Consider the following 16,408-nt stretch of genomic DNA (forward strand, 5'->3'; position numbering starts at 1 on the left):
AGGGCCTTTCCCTTTGTCTATGATTACTGCTACCAGAAGGCTGATGACAGCCAGGTGCAGAGGCCTCTCATACCTTGTTGTGCCCTTGTTTTAGATACTCCTGTTTGCGGCCAGCCCTAATGCTAGCAGCTCTAAGAGTCGTTGCCCTGAACAAAGGCTGTGTCTAAGAAGCAGCCTGAAAATGGCATTTGAAAGGGAAACACCCAGGTTCTGAAACCTTAGACAGTGGATCCTCCTCCTCCCAGCTCTGGAAAATGTGTATAAAAGTGGTATTGAAACCCCCCAAATTGTTCTAGTTCCAGCTTCATCTTGACCAAGGGAAGAAGGAGTGCTCTGCAAAGAACTGAAAGCGCTGCTGTGTATCCTGGGCTGGTGTGTGTGTAACAGTCTCATTCACAGCAGTGAAAGGTCAGAACCTGAAGCCTACTGTTTTGTGCTGGAGGAGAGCTAAGGGTCCTCCTCAAGTCCGTAAAAGCCTATCTGCTGGGGAAAGACAGGAGTCTACCTGGTGACTCACCAATAAACACCTCTTAGGTTACAGCCCTGTGCTGCATTCCCGTTGGGCATTGTAGTATTTAGTTTTGCTGTGAGATGAAAATGCTTTCTTTTACATAAAAGAATAGCATTGGACTGAATAATATGTCATTGTGTCTGGTGGGTGCCTGCTGAGTTCTGATTTCTTGTTCCAGAAACTGTCTCCCTGAGAAAACTAGGGCTGCTCACTCTCACTAGCTTGAGTGTCAAGTGGGGAAGGGGTCCTATTTGACCCATTTTGCGATAGACCCATGAGCCTCGATCTGCTTTGTCCTCCACCACACGTCCACCACTCTCCGAATGAGGTTTGACAATTTGCATAATAATTTCACAGGTATACCATCCACGGTGCTTATTGTGGTACGGCATGTCAGTCATTTCATTGCAAATGGAATCCTGAGGTATTGGTTTCTTGCTGTTTATTTTTAGCCCATATTTGTGTTTGACTAGCCTTTGGAAGAATTTTGGAGAATTTAATGCTGGAGGTTAATCAGTATTCAGTGGTAACTTTGGACTCTGTAATTCAGTAGCCTCTGTATTTCATGGCCCAGTCCTAAAAAACATTTGGAGTCTTTATCAGCTGCACCATTAGAGATTATTGTGCGTAGAATGTTTAATCTTTCTGATCAGTAGTTAGGACTATGCAATTTCCCAGTCTCACACATGGGTGAATGGTCTTTGTAATGTTCCTTTCTTTTTTGTCTGTACAATCCTGAACAAAACATTGATTTGCTCATAGCCTAGAGTGACTTGTTTGTGCTGGCATTGGGGAATCAGTGCTTTCTGATGGATACAGCTGCCTGTGTATTCCTCACCTTATGAATTTTCCCAATGTGCCAGCATACGACAGACGTTTTTCCTAGCTTTCCACGTTGACGAGGATGTCACAATTGCACAGCTCCACATGCGACTCTGTCTGATCTCATCGGAGCCATAAGAAGTACTCACCGGCTTGCTGACGTCAGTTCCCTTTTTTCGGCGCCTTCGAAGCTAACGGTTTTCTACTTCTCCATTGTGTCTCAACTGTATCAAGGGAATTATTTTGTAGTGCTACTGTGTCTCCAACGAAGAAATCCAGGTTCAAACCTTGTAGTGAGTGAGGGGGTCATATGTCAGTGATGGATCTGCACGAAAATTGCCTATGGAGTTTGCGCTCGGATCACGACGTGGCAGGTTGCTCGTCCTGCCAACGCATGAACCCAAAGGCTCTTAAAGAGAGGGAGGCAAAGCTCTTTCTATCAAAGGCTAAGAAATAGAAAAGAAGTCGATGAAGATCGAGGAGTCGGGAGACTTTATTGCACAGGTCATCAAGGTCTCACAAAAAGCAGCTTTGACGACATGAGTCACGTCGGCGTCTCTGACCTTGAGGTCATGGCGCGGCGCAACTTGGGAAGTCAGCCTCACTATGACTCCCCAACCACAGTCACCGGAGGCATCTCGGGCACCAACTTTGATTGAGATCTTAGAGTCGCCTGCGAGTCCAGCGACTCACTTTTCCTCTGCACTCTCCCAAGGTCAGGAGTTTGGGGCTCGGTGTCAGATCCAGCCCAGCCACTGCAAGGGGAACAAGAATATCCTGCCTTTCTGGCTACAGGAGCGGATAAGTCTTTGTTCCTGAATGCTATGTTGAGCATTTTTAATCGGAATATAGGGCCAGATGTACCAAACAGTTTTGCCCATTCTGTGTCTATGGGAAAATGTGTTCGTACATATGGCCCATAGTCCCCTCTGGTGCACCTGCTGGTCCCACGGGTCCATTGGCTTTTACGCTGGGGTTTCTGGCACCGTATAAGCAGGCTGTATTTATGCCCTTTTTACCAGCAAAACCTTTAGATGGCTCTGGCACAAAGCCAAGGATGTCACCGCCTTTACCCCAGATGATGGTGCCGATGCTGGTGTCGGATAGATCTCGACAGTCCGGTGCGTGGAATCGGCTCCTCCTCCACCAGTCTTGCCCTCTCCTTTAAGGGTGTCATTGACGTAGATGAATTCTCTGTCGACGCCACGTTTATGGTGTTGGCTAAGGTCTAGAAGAAAGGCCTTAAGACATCTGAAAGAGCTGCAGCATCTAGAGGACCAACAACAGTTGGAAGAAGGAGAATTTCCTCTGCCTTCGAATGATTTCCGGGGAATAGATAATGCTAGTGGGTTGGATACATCCCCTGAGAGGGAACTTTTATCCCCTGGAGGTGAACTCTTGGCAGAAGCGACTACCTACCATGGGTTGATTAGGAAGGCCGCTTTTTTGGACATACCACTGCCTGCGTCAGAGTTTAAAAAATATATATATATTCTGACAGAGGTTCTACATCCATCAGCTTCCTCTTCAGAGCCATTCCTCCCATTCAGTGAAGCTTTGACAGAGCCCATATTAGAAATATGGAAGTAATCGGTTACTACATCTGCGGTTTCAAAGACTGTAGCCAGATGGTACAAAGTTACTCCAGGTGATCCACAATTTGTGTCCCAACACCGGAAAGCTTGGTGGTGTAAGCTGCTTGTTCTTCAAGATCGGGTTCAGGATCATTCCCTACAACACCATCTGATAGGGAGTCAAAGCGCATGGAGCAGTTGGCAAAGAAATGCTTCTCCCTAGGAAGCATGGCCTTAAAATCGCTGAATGCAACTTGTGTAGTGGGGAGGTACATTTATGCCCTAATGGATACGGCGAAGGAGGTCGTCCCTAAATCGCCACAGGAAGTACAGAAACATTTTAGTGAACTGTTGCAGGACAGTCAAGCGGCAGCTAAGTAGGTGATTCAGTCAGGTCTTGACACTGTAGACTTAGTTGCTAGATTCATGAGGACCTCCATTGCGACTCGGAGGCATCCTTGGCTCAGAGGTTCTGTTTTTTCCTCTGATGTGCTGGCTACATTGATGGACCTCCCATTTGATGGCGCAGGACTGTTTGGGGCAAAGGCGGACTCAGCCCTGGAAAGGTTCAATGATAGCAGAGCCACAGCAAGATCTTTGGGCCTTCAGGCTTCTTCTATGCCCTTCAGATCTTTCCGCAGGTTCAGAGGGTTTGACCGTGGGTCATTCTTTCGTGGGAGGCATAAGTCCCACGCCCAACAGCCTGCCCAACCCTCTCTCCCGGTCCTATAGGGGTAGTGGGAGAGTTAGAATGTGGGGACCCGTCCAGCAGCCTTCCTCGTCCTCTTCATCCTCTGGGGGTATCCAGCCAGGGAAGTAGCCGTAGTTCTCGCTCCATTTTCCAGCATGCCCTGCCCATAGGTGGAAGGCTGTTACATTTTCTCCACAAGTGGGACTTAATAACATAGGACTCTTGGGTGTTGAGTGTAATGAGAAAAGGTTATGCCCTTCCCTTTCTGGAGTTTTTCCCCCATTTACTCCCCTTCATTTATTTTGCTCAGAAGAGCATCTTCTGTTGCTTCAGCAGGAGGCACACACCCTTTTGTTAAAAGGTGCAGTGGAGTTGATTCCGGAGCAGGAAAAGGGTCAGGGATGTTATTCAAGGTATTTCCTGCTTACCAAGAAGGATGGTTGAGTGAGGCCTATATTGGCCCTGAGGATTTTTAATTGGTTCCTCAAACAGGAAAAGTTCAAAATGCTGACCCTATCACAGGTGCTTCTTGCGTTGAACAAGGGGGACTGGTCTATCGACTTGCAGGATGCTTATTTTCATATCCCTATTCTGAAGTCGCACAGGAAGTATCTCCGGTTCATGGTAGGGTTGCAGCACTACCAGTATGCGGTCCTTCCTTTTGGCCCTACTTCCGCACCTCGCGTATTCACGAAGGTGATGGCAGTGGTTGCAGCGGACCTCAGAAGGAAGGCAATATCTGTATTCCCTTACCTGGGCGATTGGGTGATCAAAGCATAGTCCCCAAAGTTCGTGCTGAATCATTTGCAGGTGACAACCCAGTTGTTCAATTTGGGCTTTACAGTAAACGAGCCCAAGTCTCCCCAGGAGCCCTCTCACTGCCTCCTGTTCTTAGGGGCAGTACTGAACACAACATTGAATCAGGCCCACCCTCCTCCACAGAGGATTCAGGACATTCTGGCGTTGATTCCAATGTTTAAAAAGGGAGCGGCTGTTCCAGTCCTACATCTGCTCGGTCTGTTCGCTTCTTGCATTCTGTTGGTCACTCACGCATGTTGGCACATGAGGGCTCTTTGTCTTCCACCTCCAGTGACCAGAGTCATAACTGATGCTTTTACTCTAGGGTGGGGCGCTTACCTGGGGGACCTGGAGATCAAAAGCCTTTGGTCTCCAGTGGAACAGATGTTTCACATCAGTCTGTTGGAATTGCAGACGATACGTCTGGCTCTCAAGGCCTTCCTCCCGTCCATTCGCGGTCAGTCGGCGCAAGCCTTAACAGACAACACTACCGCGATGTGGTACATCAACAAGCAGGGAGGAGTAGGGTCATACCTTCTCTGCAGCTGTGGTCCTGGGCACAGGACCATGGGATTTGCATAGTAGCAAACCATCTGGCCGGAGTTCTCAACGAATGTGCAGACTGTCACAGTCAGCACTTTTCAGCCGATTACGAGTGGCATCTCCATCCGGATGTGTTTTTACACGTCTTCCGGTTTTGGGGAGCACCTCAGATAGATCTGTTTGCCACTCACAAGAACGCACACTGCTCATCGTTGTGCAGCCTCCAGTATCCGATGCAGGGGGCGTTGAGGGATGCGTTTCAGCTGACCTGGCGTGACCGACTGCTTTATGCGTTTCCTCCCATACCCTTGATTCCTCGAATTCTGAGGAAGATTTGCCAAGACCGGGACCAAGTCATATTAATAGCCCCGGATTGGCCAGTAAGGGTTGGTACACAGACCTCCTTCAACTCTCACTGTGCCCTCTTGTCCGTCTCCCTCACAGGGCAGACCTCCTCCCGCAGTCAAAGGGGCAGGTTCTACACCCCCACCTCCAGAGCCTACACCTACATGCCTGGAGATTGACGGGGCAAGCTGAGTTCTTTTTCTCTCCCTCCAGAAGTGGTGGATGTTATCTTATCTCCCAGGCGACATCCCACCAAGACTGTCCATGCCGGTAGATAGGCAAAATCTGTTACTTGGTGTGGTGAGAGACACATTGATCATGTGAAGGCCCATGTTTTTTCTAATATTTTGCAGTTTGCTCTTTCCTTAGCGCAGAAAGGTTGCACAGTTGCAACAGTGAAAGTGTATTTATCAGCACTCAACTTTTCTTTGCCTACTTGATCAATCTTCTTTATTTATGTCCCCTATAGTTCTTAGTTAGGGTTAACTAACAAGTTTCCTCCCACTCCGTTTGTAATGCCTCAGTGGGATTTGAATTTAGTTTTTACTTTTTTGATGGGTTCACTGTTTGAGCTTATGCGTACTTGTCCGTTGAGGCTCTTAGTTAAGACACTTTTTCTTACAGCCATCACATCGGCTAGACATGTGAAATGTGCTTTAGGCTCTTAGTGTGGAACCACCTTTCACTACCTTTCATACTAACAAGGTGGTGCTAAGAACCAGGGTGACTTTCCTTCCTAAGGTAGTCACTCCCTTCCATCTGGGACAATCTGTAACTCTTTCGTCCTTTTACCCTCCTCCCCATCCATCAAAGGAGGAGGAAAGGCTACATCGCTTGGATCCGAGAAGGGCCCTGAGCTTCTACATAGAAAGGACAAGAGACTTCAGAATCGATGATAAGCTCTTCATTGGATATGTGGGCGAAATGAAAGGCAGAGTTGTCCACAAGAGGACTCTTTCAAGGTCGATCATTCTTTGCAAAAAGATTTGTTACTCGCTAGCAAAGAAGATTCCTCCTGATGGCATTAGGGCCTATTCCACCTGGGCTAAGTCTGCCACTTCGGCTTTAGGTTAGAGGTGTGCCAGTTGCTGATATTTGTAAGGCAGCAACTTGGGCTTCCCTCCACACTTTTGCAAAGCATTATTGTTTAGACTCTTAAGAGAGGAGGGTTGGCCATTTTGCCCATTATGTTTTGCAGGTCTTCTTGATTTGACCAGTCGGTATCCACCCTGAGTGCACGATTGCTTGGGATTCTATTCATAAGGTAAGGAAGTTGTAGTTGTATTCATCAGAAGAACAAGTTACTTACCTTTGGTAAATACACTATCTACCTGTGGATTCCTCACAGTCCCACCCGCCTCCCTGTTATATATGATTTTTTTAAAGTATAATTATTGAGTTGGCACATGTTGTGATTGTGATGTCTGTATACACCTGTTAGCCTCAAAAGCACAGTAAAAAGAAATGGTGAAACTGACGTCTGCACACTGGCGAGGACTTCTTGTGGATCCTATGACATCAGACTGAGTCCTGTGCAGAGTCGTGTAATTGTGATGTCCTGGTCGATGTGGAGAGCCAGGAAAAAGTTCAGTGAAATGCTGGCGCATTGGGAGAATTCATAAGGTGAGGAATCCCCAGGTAGCTACTGTATCCACCAGAAAAAGCGTTATCGAAGGTAAGTAACTTGTGTACTCCTTATATCTTGATTGGCCTAATGTTTTGCTTTGATTTGTTGGATGGTCAATTCCTACCTTAAGTTGTAGAAATTGTTTTCTCTGATAAGTTTTCCTTCCTTTCGTATGGAATATCTTAATATTATGAGAAATAAGAAGATTTGGGAACACTTTTCTGTGAAAAGAGTAATGTAGTTCTCTGTTGTACGGAAATAATTGCTTTTCTGAAATTATGTATGCAGTGCCAGTTAATTTCTATATGTAGTGTTTGCACCTCCTCTTCAGTTTGTTAATCGCTTTTTGAACCTGGCCAACATGAGTTTTCGACTAACAGAGTGCCAGTGGCTTGTTTGCAGCCCTTTGAGGGGGCATGTAGTTTAATTGTTGGTTTCTTTTGGATTTTTGTTCTCATAACTTTTGAGTCATTTACATTTGGAATCGATATTCACATTTTTAAAAATGTAAACACCAGTGCTTGGGGTTTTGCAAACCTATCTTACCTTTGTCTCTGGCCCTTTCTCTGATGCAGATTCTTTCAAAATTGGGTTGCAACTTTGTTTTCAAATCACTTGCTTTTTACAGTGAAACCCCAAATGTAGAAATCTGCCTTTTTTGCATGCTCCGCTCCTAATATTTCAGTTTTTTCGTGGCCATATATTTTTTGCTTTATAGCTCTATCCCAACTAAAGTTCCTCCCTGTTAATATCCTCAGATTGGCATAATTTCCAAAATATGTTTCAGTAGTTGTGAAAGCCCATTGTTTCTACCTCTGTGAGATGAAAAAAATATTGTAATAGGATGAAAACAAATTAGAACACTTCACTTGGTTATGTGCAAAGAGCAAATAGGTTTTCTAACACCCGATTTACACTGATTGTTAATGCATTATATTGTTTTATCAGTAAAGCTGCAAGTTAGTTGGAAGGTTTTTGGACATTTCTTGGAAATGTTCTGTCTGTAAATGACAGTGTGCAACCACATCATGCCTTAGTAATATATTTATTAAAAGTGAGTGTTTAAACAAACTGAGAAACACTCCTGCTCTGATGGCAATGCTATTGGTAAACTGAGGCAAGTAATAGATCATGTGTTCCCTATATGTTGGCTAAATTCTTTATACATGGAGCAAACGTTTAGTCTGTTTAATCAAACAGAGAAGTTTTTTTGTACAGCAGAAATGCTGAGCTCACCTATTTGAAGGTACACTAATGTGACAGTGAAGAAAAAGACAACTCTGGAAACAATTTTTTTTGACTAGGATCACATTTGACACCCGTTTACGGGTCAAGTACTTTACTTTACAGTTACGGTTGAGAAGATTATTCAAATTACTCGACCGGTAGGTCCAGTAACATTTTATGATTTTTTTTTTAGGCCTGCTGTGTATTTTAGGGATCAAGCGCCACAGAAGTTCCCACTGTTTCTGTGTAATGCCTGTCTCTCTGTCCGGTTCACATTTTTCTGATATGGGTGGCTAGAGATGAGGTGGGACTGTTGTATGACATTCATAGGTCTGAGATACTAAACCTCTCGAACCATCAAAGTTACGAACAAATGTCTCGAAGGGTGTGAGTGACTGGGTTGCTCCAAGGGCGTTTGGAGCGAGTGGGTAGCGCCCAGTGGTGTAGTTGAAAGTATTGGTGTCAGAGTTTGTTGGGGTCGTGGAAATCTGTCTTGCATTGTTCAAAAGTTTTTATCATCTGCCCTTGGAAGAGGTCTTACAATATCTGACATTCACTGTTTCTGCTGCCTGGGAAGGACCCCAAGCAAAGTGAAGGCATAAAAAATGAGGGTTGCGGGTTATGGGGTGTATTTGGGGAAGGAAATGTGGTCAAGCCACCCTCAACTGTTACATATCTCCAGTACCGTCTGGGTCACCAGATGGCCCTTAGGTAGCCAGGTCAGGGCCCAGAGCGGTCTGCAGGCCACCGCCCAGCCCATGTGGAACCAATGTTTTTCACTCTTTCTGATTACCAATTCAGAGAGAAAGCATAGGTGGGTTGCCCGGTAGTAGTCCAGAAGGTTGGGACAGGCCAGGCCATCAGGATTTCTGGAGCGCATGAGGAATGTATTTTAGATGCTGGGGCTGCTTTTCCTTCCAGAGGAAGAATCGGCAATCCCTTTACATATGTCAAATGTCCTCTATCGTGATGGGGTTGGAAGGGTCTGAAAAAGGTAAAGCAACCAAGGCAGATTATTCATTTTGAGCATCTTCACTTGGCCCAGCCAGGAGATATGTGTAACGGTTTCCACCGGTGCAGGTCCTCCAATATAGTCTTGTGGTAGCGCAGCCAATTGGTCCATGTCTGGAAGGAGCTAGTGATTGTAATGCACATGTAGTGGATAGATTGGGGCACCCATTGAAAAGGGGCCAGTCCTTGCAGTTATGGAAGATGCTTTGGCAGGAAGTTAAGGTTAAATGCCACTGGATTTTCAGTCAGTCTTTCTTTCATCAAAGACCGGTGAAACACTGACCTAAAGTGAGACTAGTCTCTGATAGACTTCCCAGGGCTCTGGGGAGTTGCCATGTGTCCTTTGGTAGACTTGGAAAAGTTCAGCATCATCAGGTGCATCAGATTTTGTTTTGTGTATCTGTTGAGCACTCGTCAATTTTTTTCTGAAGAATATGTCTTTTGCATGTCGTCTCTTGTCTGCACAAACTTTCATTTTCTCTTTGTTAGCCACGTCCCTTGTATGACTCATGTTTTCACTTTTTTCTCTCTCTGTGGTCCATTGAGATAACTTAGTTGCCATTTCTTACCTGAAAATCAAAGTTGCAAGACTTTCACCTGTGGTCAATTTGGGGTATCGAACAGTAAGCGCATAAAGTAGAATTGAATACGGTCTTCAATTGAGCTTTTCAGGAGTTGCATGCTGCACTGCTTTCTTTAGTGTACTTATAAAACCCTCAACAAATCCATTGGCCTGTGGCAATAAAGGTTTGATCTGTTGATGCTTTGTGCTAGATGCCCCAAAAAATCTATAAATTCTTTAATGTTGAATGGCGGTCCATTGTCAGAATTTACAATGGCTGATATGCCCCTTGTCGCAAAGATGGCATCAAGTCTTTCGATTACTCGATCATGAGTTGTGGATGAGAATCTGCAGCCAAAGGAAAACATGAGTATTTATCTATTGTTGCCATTAAATGATGTCTATCATCAAGTGGACCCAAGAATTCAATGGCAGCTCTCTCCCAGGCATGTTTAGGGAGTTCTGACATGTTCAGAGTATGTTGAGTAACATGGTTGCCCGGCAGCTGCATATATGACAGACTTTGTTCTTTTTCAACTCTTTCATCTAAGTATGGAAACCAAACTTGGTCTTGGAGAGCTCTATTTGTGGCAACAATACCAGAATGTCCTTCATGAGCCACTTCAATCACTTTTTGTTGCAGAGACTCTGAAATCAGGATACTCGAACCTCGTAGTTTAATTCCTTCCTGAGTTAGGGATAATTAATCCTTGACATTTTCGTATTTTTGATATTCACCATCATTATTGAGAGGCTGAACGTGTTTGCTACACGACTGATGTGTAATTATTTATTTTAACTTCACCAGGTCACTATTATGGCTTGTGGCAGTGACAATTGTGGACTAACGATACAGCAGCTGGTGTGCTGGCTTTGTCAATGAAATTAATGTAGGCCTTAGCCGTCTTGGATGGAGTTCCGTGACCTAGTATAGACACTCTAGAAAAGTAGTCTGCAAGATTCTGATTCTTTCCTGGATGATGCACAGTTGAATAATCAAACTTTTACAATCTTAAACCCCACTGTTCAGTACGAGGAGGCACCTTGGCTTTTGGATGGCCGAAGATGGTCAGCAAAGCTTGATGATCAGTCACCAGCATAAAAGGCTTTCCATACAGGAATATATGGAAATTTTCACAAGTCCGTACCACAGCCAAACTTGAGCATATGGGTATCCATTAAGCTGTCCAAGGATAGCGCCTAACCCAACCGGGCTAGCGTCGACCACAACCTCCTGTATGGTTTGCCATTTCTGTAGCATTTTCAATGATATGTTTGATTTTCTTGAATCTTTTATCGCATTCTTGTGACTGTTGAAAAGAAGCACATTTCATAGAGTCTTGTAGTGGAGCATGAACAGTGGGGAAACTCTTGTATATATCTTTTGCAGTAACTGGCCATTCCAAGAAAATAATGTACCATTGAAACATCTTGTTGGGAGATGGGGGTCAGCATTTGACAAAGCTTGATTTTTTTGTAGGGTCAGTTGTCCTTCCCCCATCAGAAAATATATGGCCAAAGAATTTCAGTTTTGTCTTGTTGAACTCAAACTTGTTTGCATTCAAAATCAAACCTACATCACTGAGTAATTGACATACTTTGTCTGAGAGTTCTATCTTGCTCCTTCTTTGTAGCTCTGAGATCTAATATGTCATCGCTAAAATTGGATGCATTCACCACAAGCTGCATAATGCGTCGAATGACATCTTGGAAAAGCTCTGTGTGTAGAAAAGGTAGTAATGTACCTGAACTTCCTACAAGTTCCAACTGATGATAACCTTTATTCAAATCAAGTCAAGAAAAGACCTTGGCACCATTCACTTGCATTATCATGCTTGCAATGTGCAGCCCTGGATGTAGTTCCCATTCAGTTGCTTTGTTTACATGGTGCATGTAAACTCATATGCGCACAGCTCCTTCACTGTCCGTTTTGGGCACTACTACTATGGAAGAAATCCATGGTATTGGACTAGTGGAACACTCATTAAGATTTTTAAATAACGATTCAAGTTCTTTTTTTGTAAATGAAAAGCAACTTGTCTATTTCTCTTAGCAACAGGACGGACATCCTTATTAATATGCATCTTTACTTTCTTAGTCTTTAACTTTCCTAAACCATGAATCAACAAAGGGAATTGACTTACTATTTTTTTATGAGCATTCATGTTGTAATTCACAAAAATCAGTCCCATGTCAGCAGCCGTGTTGAAACTGAGCAACCAGGCACTTGCTGCTGTACATTGAAGCTCATGGATCGGTGCTTGTAGCTCTATTTTCTTATGTTTCACTGTCATTACGAGTGAATCTTGACTCTTCATGGGAGTTGATGCAGCCCAAGTATATACTTTGGTCTTCAATGGTGTAAGCCTCGGTTATGGAGACAGTTCATTGTATTTCTCTTCAGGCATTCTATTTATCAGTGCACCACTGTCGATAATGAAAAGGGTTAAACATCCATTTATTTTTAGTGTAATCTTTGGACAGTGTTTGTATGATTTTGCTGCTTTGGCGCTGTTGAATTTTTGTTTGACTGGTATTTTTCATCACATGCAACCAGTCTGACGTGCCCGTTTTTCTGAGGTAAACATCGACATGACACAATCCCTTTTTTAACTTCCACTTATTATTGAGGCAGAAGAACTGTTTGACGATGATTTAGAAGACGATCAACCTCATTTAGTATCTATTTGCTGCAACTAATGTCACCGCTTGGCTTTGTGGGCATGCGCCGAACGTCTCTTCCGTAATTTTCTAGCGGCCATTTTGTTTTTGTGCTGTGACACACTTACTTTTTCCTTCGCTTCACACCTCGTCACAAAATGGCTCTCTTTACCACAGCCTTTGTTCAGTGGTGGGACACTTTCCTTTATGTGGAAATGAAAATCCACATCTGAAACACAACTTCTTTTTACATGTAGACATCAATTTGTGTCGTCCAGTCTTTTGTCTAGAATCACTTTTCTCACACTCATGACTGTCTTGCTCTGGGCACCTTCGGACTCCATGTCAGCAGCTTGTTTCTGAGCACATTCCTTAGCTTTGGCAGCCATCAACACTCTCTCCAGACTAGGAGTTTCCCTCAGCATTTGTAGTCTGAATGAGTCAGACAAGAATCCATTGATAACTCTAAACCGCAAGGCTTTTTCATTGATGAGTGTCGAGTCTTTCCAGAAATTCATTGATTGTTTCACCAACTCTTCAACGTTCTTGACTGAAAACATACCGTTCATAATCAGCAGTGGTACTGGATTGAACTTGAAATTCATAAAATTCTTAATCTGATCGTATGTGACATCTTTGTTAGTTCTCAGCATTTTTAACTTCTTCACACCATCACCAGAAAGATTTTTGAGGTATTTGATAATCTTACTCTTATCAGTCTTTTCAAGTGCATCAATAAAATCTTCAAATGACTACCCAGGCAGTCCATCTGTAGCCAATATTTTGCTTTTTTGTGGCATCGAATGGTGGTGGTTGTTTCATGAAGGCAGTGGCATTGTAGAACAGTGTGGAACTTACTGACGTTGAGAGTAGCTTGCTCCCAGACGCTGTCAGATGATCATGCTTGTGCGAGCCCTCTTTTGAGTCTTTTGACATGTGAGTCTTAGGATCATCTTTAATATTAATTTGAATGGTATATTCTTTCTTAGCTACCATCTTCACATTTCACGAATCCAACTGTTGCCTTCAATTATTTCCTTTTGGAAGACCTATGAAGTTGTTCTGGGCCCCAGTCGGCAGCTTGAACTGCTTTGAGTATGGGCAGCTTTGTCAGCACAACCCGAAGCACTTCTCTTTGAGCCACTTTAACCGCTGTGGCACAATGACTCTTTCCATCCTTTCTACATTTCAGTTTGCATTTTCTACCACCTGGTTGATCTCTGCCTTGCAGCGCTTCTGTTTGCAGCATTATTTGGTAAATGATAATTGTCTTTAGCTCGCTTTGTAAACCTGGTTGAATCCACTTTTAGTGTTATCGATCCGTACAATGTATAACTTTATTTTGCGTGGCAGCGTAGTACCTTTTTGTATGATCTTCGTCGTAGCTTCTTGATCAACGTTGCGCAGACCTCATTTTATTTTTTATTTTTTGTTACTCTGATTTATTTATTCATGAACAATGGAGTTTTGCAGAGATGCATGCCTCCTTTCCATTACTTCTCAACAGTGAAAGACTTTTTTTATTGAGTTTTTGCAGCAATTCCACAATAAACAGTAAGAAAAACAATGTATTAAAATAAGTACATAACCTTAAGTGAGCTCTGCAGTGTTATAGTTACAGTAGTATACATTGTCACTGAATAGAAACAAGGCAAGTATCAAGGAGGTAACATTGGTGCACATGTATCCTATCTATGTCTCCGCATTCAATGTGCCCAAAAGTCCTTAGGGCACAAGGCCCTTGTTAGTTCTTCCGCGTAGAGCTCCAGCTGATCTTTACAATAGCTACATCTCTAAGCCATTGTGTTAACGTGGGATATCTTTTTCCCCCGATTAATAACCATCCATCCCTTGGCCAGCATGTGTGTGATCGCAACCAGTCGCTGACTAGTGGCCAGCAGTGATTTAGCATAGCCTAACAAGCATATGCGGGGGTCACAGGGTATCTGTTCCTGTGTTACAGCTGTTAAGGTCTATGTGACTTGCTCCCAGAATTGATACACTTTAGAACATTGCCAGGATAAGTGTATGAAGTCTGCACCTGACCTACCACAACGTTCACACCTATCTTCATTCTAAGTCCAAACTTGGCCAGCTGACAGGTGTGTATTACGTCTGTTGCAAGAATTTGAAATGTATTATGCCTAAGTTACAATTTGCAGTAAGCCTTCCCGTCGGTGCATAGCAAAAGGCCCATTCTGATGTATTGAGAGGTGTATTGAGTATAGTATTTCATCTCTCCAGAGGTGTATTGGTGTCACATATTTCATCTGCCTTTGCCATCTCATATAGGGCAGTCACTAGGCCCGTGCAAGCAGATTTAGTCAATACAGTCTGAAATGACTGTAGGGTGGGAGGGGCTTACAGAAATCCTGGGTAGTGGTCACGTATGGTTGCCCGCATTCTCATATGAGTGAAATAGAAAATGAACGATTGGCAGCTGTCCTGTGGTAAATAAGTGAATTCAATAAAACTATCATTCGAGTATATGCCTCCCAATGTGTTGAGACCTGCCGCAAATAATAAGGAAAACGCTTTTGGCTCTTGTGTACCGATAGAGGTGGATGGTACGCCAGGGGAAGTGCTGGAACATGAAGTGGCAGTTTGTTTGCACGTCTGCCAAGTTTCTCCCAAGCTCGTAAGAGGGTTGCTGATGGTACTAATGCTGTTCGGTAATGCCTCTAACTGTTTGTGTGTAAGTAGTGAGGATAATGGTATTGGACTTGCATCTTCATATTGAGTCATTAGGTGTGGAGTGTAGTGATGGGTCTGCACTAAGAAGGGTGCGTGCTGAGCCTGTGCACATAGTAAAGCTCAAAGTCTAGTGCATTAGATCCCCCTTGGGTAAAAGGAAAGATTAGCTGGTGCCAGGCTATTTGTGGTTGTTTACCCACTTAAACTATTGATATGAGAAGGGATTGTGAGTTTCGAAAAAAGGTCGGAGTCAAATGTACCGTTATATTGATAAACAGATATAACAACTGTGACAACACCACAATTTTTTATCAAAGCAATCCCTTCCCCCAGGGACAGTGGCGAACGTGACCATCTCAGTAATCTGCCCACCAGCTTGGAGATCGTCTGACCATAGTTATAATGTACCACTAGCTCTGGATCTCCATGGACCCACACTCCTAAATATTTGACCAGTTGATGGGTAGACTTCTCAGTGTAGCTTTCTTTCCAGTCACACGCTTTACATCGGCTGGAGCTGCGCTTTGACTCCACATACACCAACCTTCAACTCTGCACTTCGATGAAGACACACGTGGGACGTGTGAGCAGTTTGCCTGAACCCCAGCAAACTCTCCAGGAGACCACTTTCTTCTGCGGGTTACTTATCTCATAGCCAGTTGCACCTTCTTCCCTAGCCTCGGTACCTGCCACTGTCTAGGCCACATACGGAGCTGTAAATCACACATCTTCATTCCTCTGTGTGTACCATTGAACTCGCACATTCTAAACCAAGCTTTCAGTATATTCCATTCTAGCGATTATGTCACACTGATACAGTTTGCTGATGGTCTAAAGTATTCCATTCTAAATCATGCAAGATGCTACAGAAGAGAGACTTTGAACAAAATGCCTTACATAACGACACACAGTTTGTTTAGATTAGTGCTCTGCTGTGTTTAAAGACACCACACCTATAAAGGTAAACGATTAGCCACTGAAACATAAGGGGGAAGTAGAAACACAAGAATGCAGAGTTTTGGTACCATGTCTGTTGACTGATTGTGTGTGGAGAAAGCCAGATCACAAAAATTTACTTCAAATCTGGCCTGTTGGTACAGGGGTTCACAACCAGGCAAAGGAAGTGTTTCATTTTCTGAACACTTGCTTTAAGGGGAATATTTTAAGAGCCAATTTGACGAAGCCAGTCGCTTTTTAAGGGCAGTGTGCACTTTTTAGTTCTGGCACTAGACAAGACTTTTTATTTTATTTTACTAAAGTTATGCACATGATGCACCTACTTAACGGGCAGCCAGTCCTCCATCCATTTGTATGGTATTGTCGTTCACGTTTTTTGTTCCGC

At 43.7% G+C, this 16,408-nt stretch overlaps 1 protein-coding gene across 3 annotated transcripts in view; it reads left to right on the forward strand.

The window, feature by feature from the left end:
- CASK (calcium/calmodulin dependent serine protein kinase) overlaps positions 1-16,408 on the forward strand; it is a 1,258,500-nt gene that overhangs the window by 314,407 nt on the left and 927,685 nt on the right. The window lies entirely within an intron of this gene.

The sequence above is a fragment of the Pleurodeles waltl genome, chromosome 8 (assembly GCF_031143425.1).
Source record: "Pleurodeles waltl isolate 20211129_DDA chromosome 8, aPleWal1.hap1.20221129, whole genome shotgun sequence".
NCBI classification, from domain to species: domain Eukaryota; kingdom Metazoa; phylum Chordata; class Amphibia; order Caudata; family Salamandridae; genus Pleurodeles; species Pleurodeles waltl.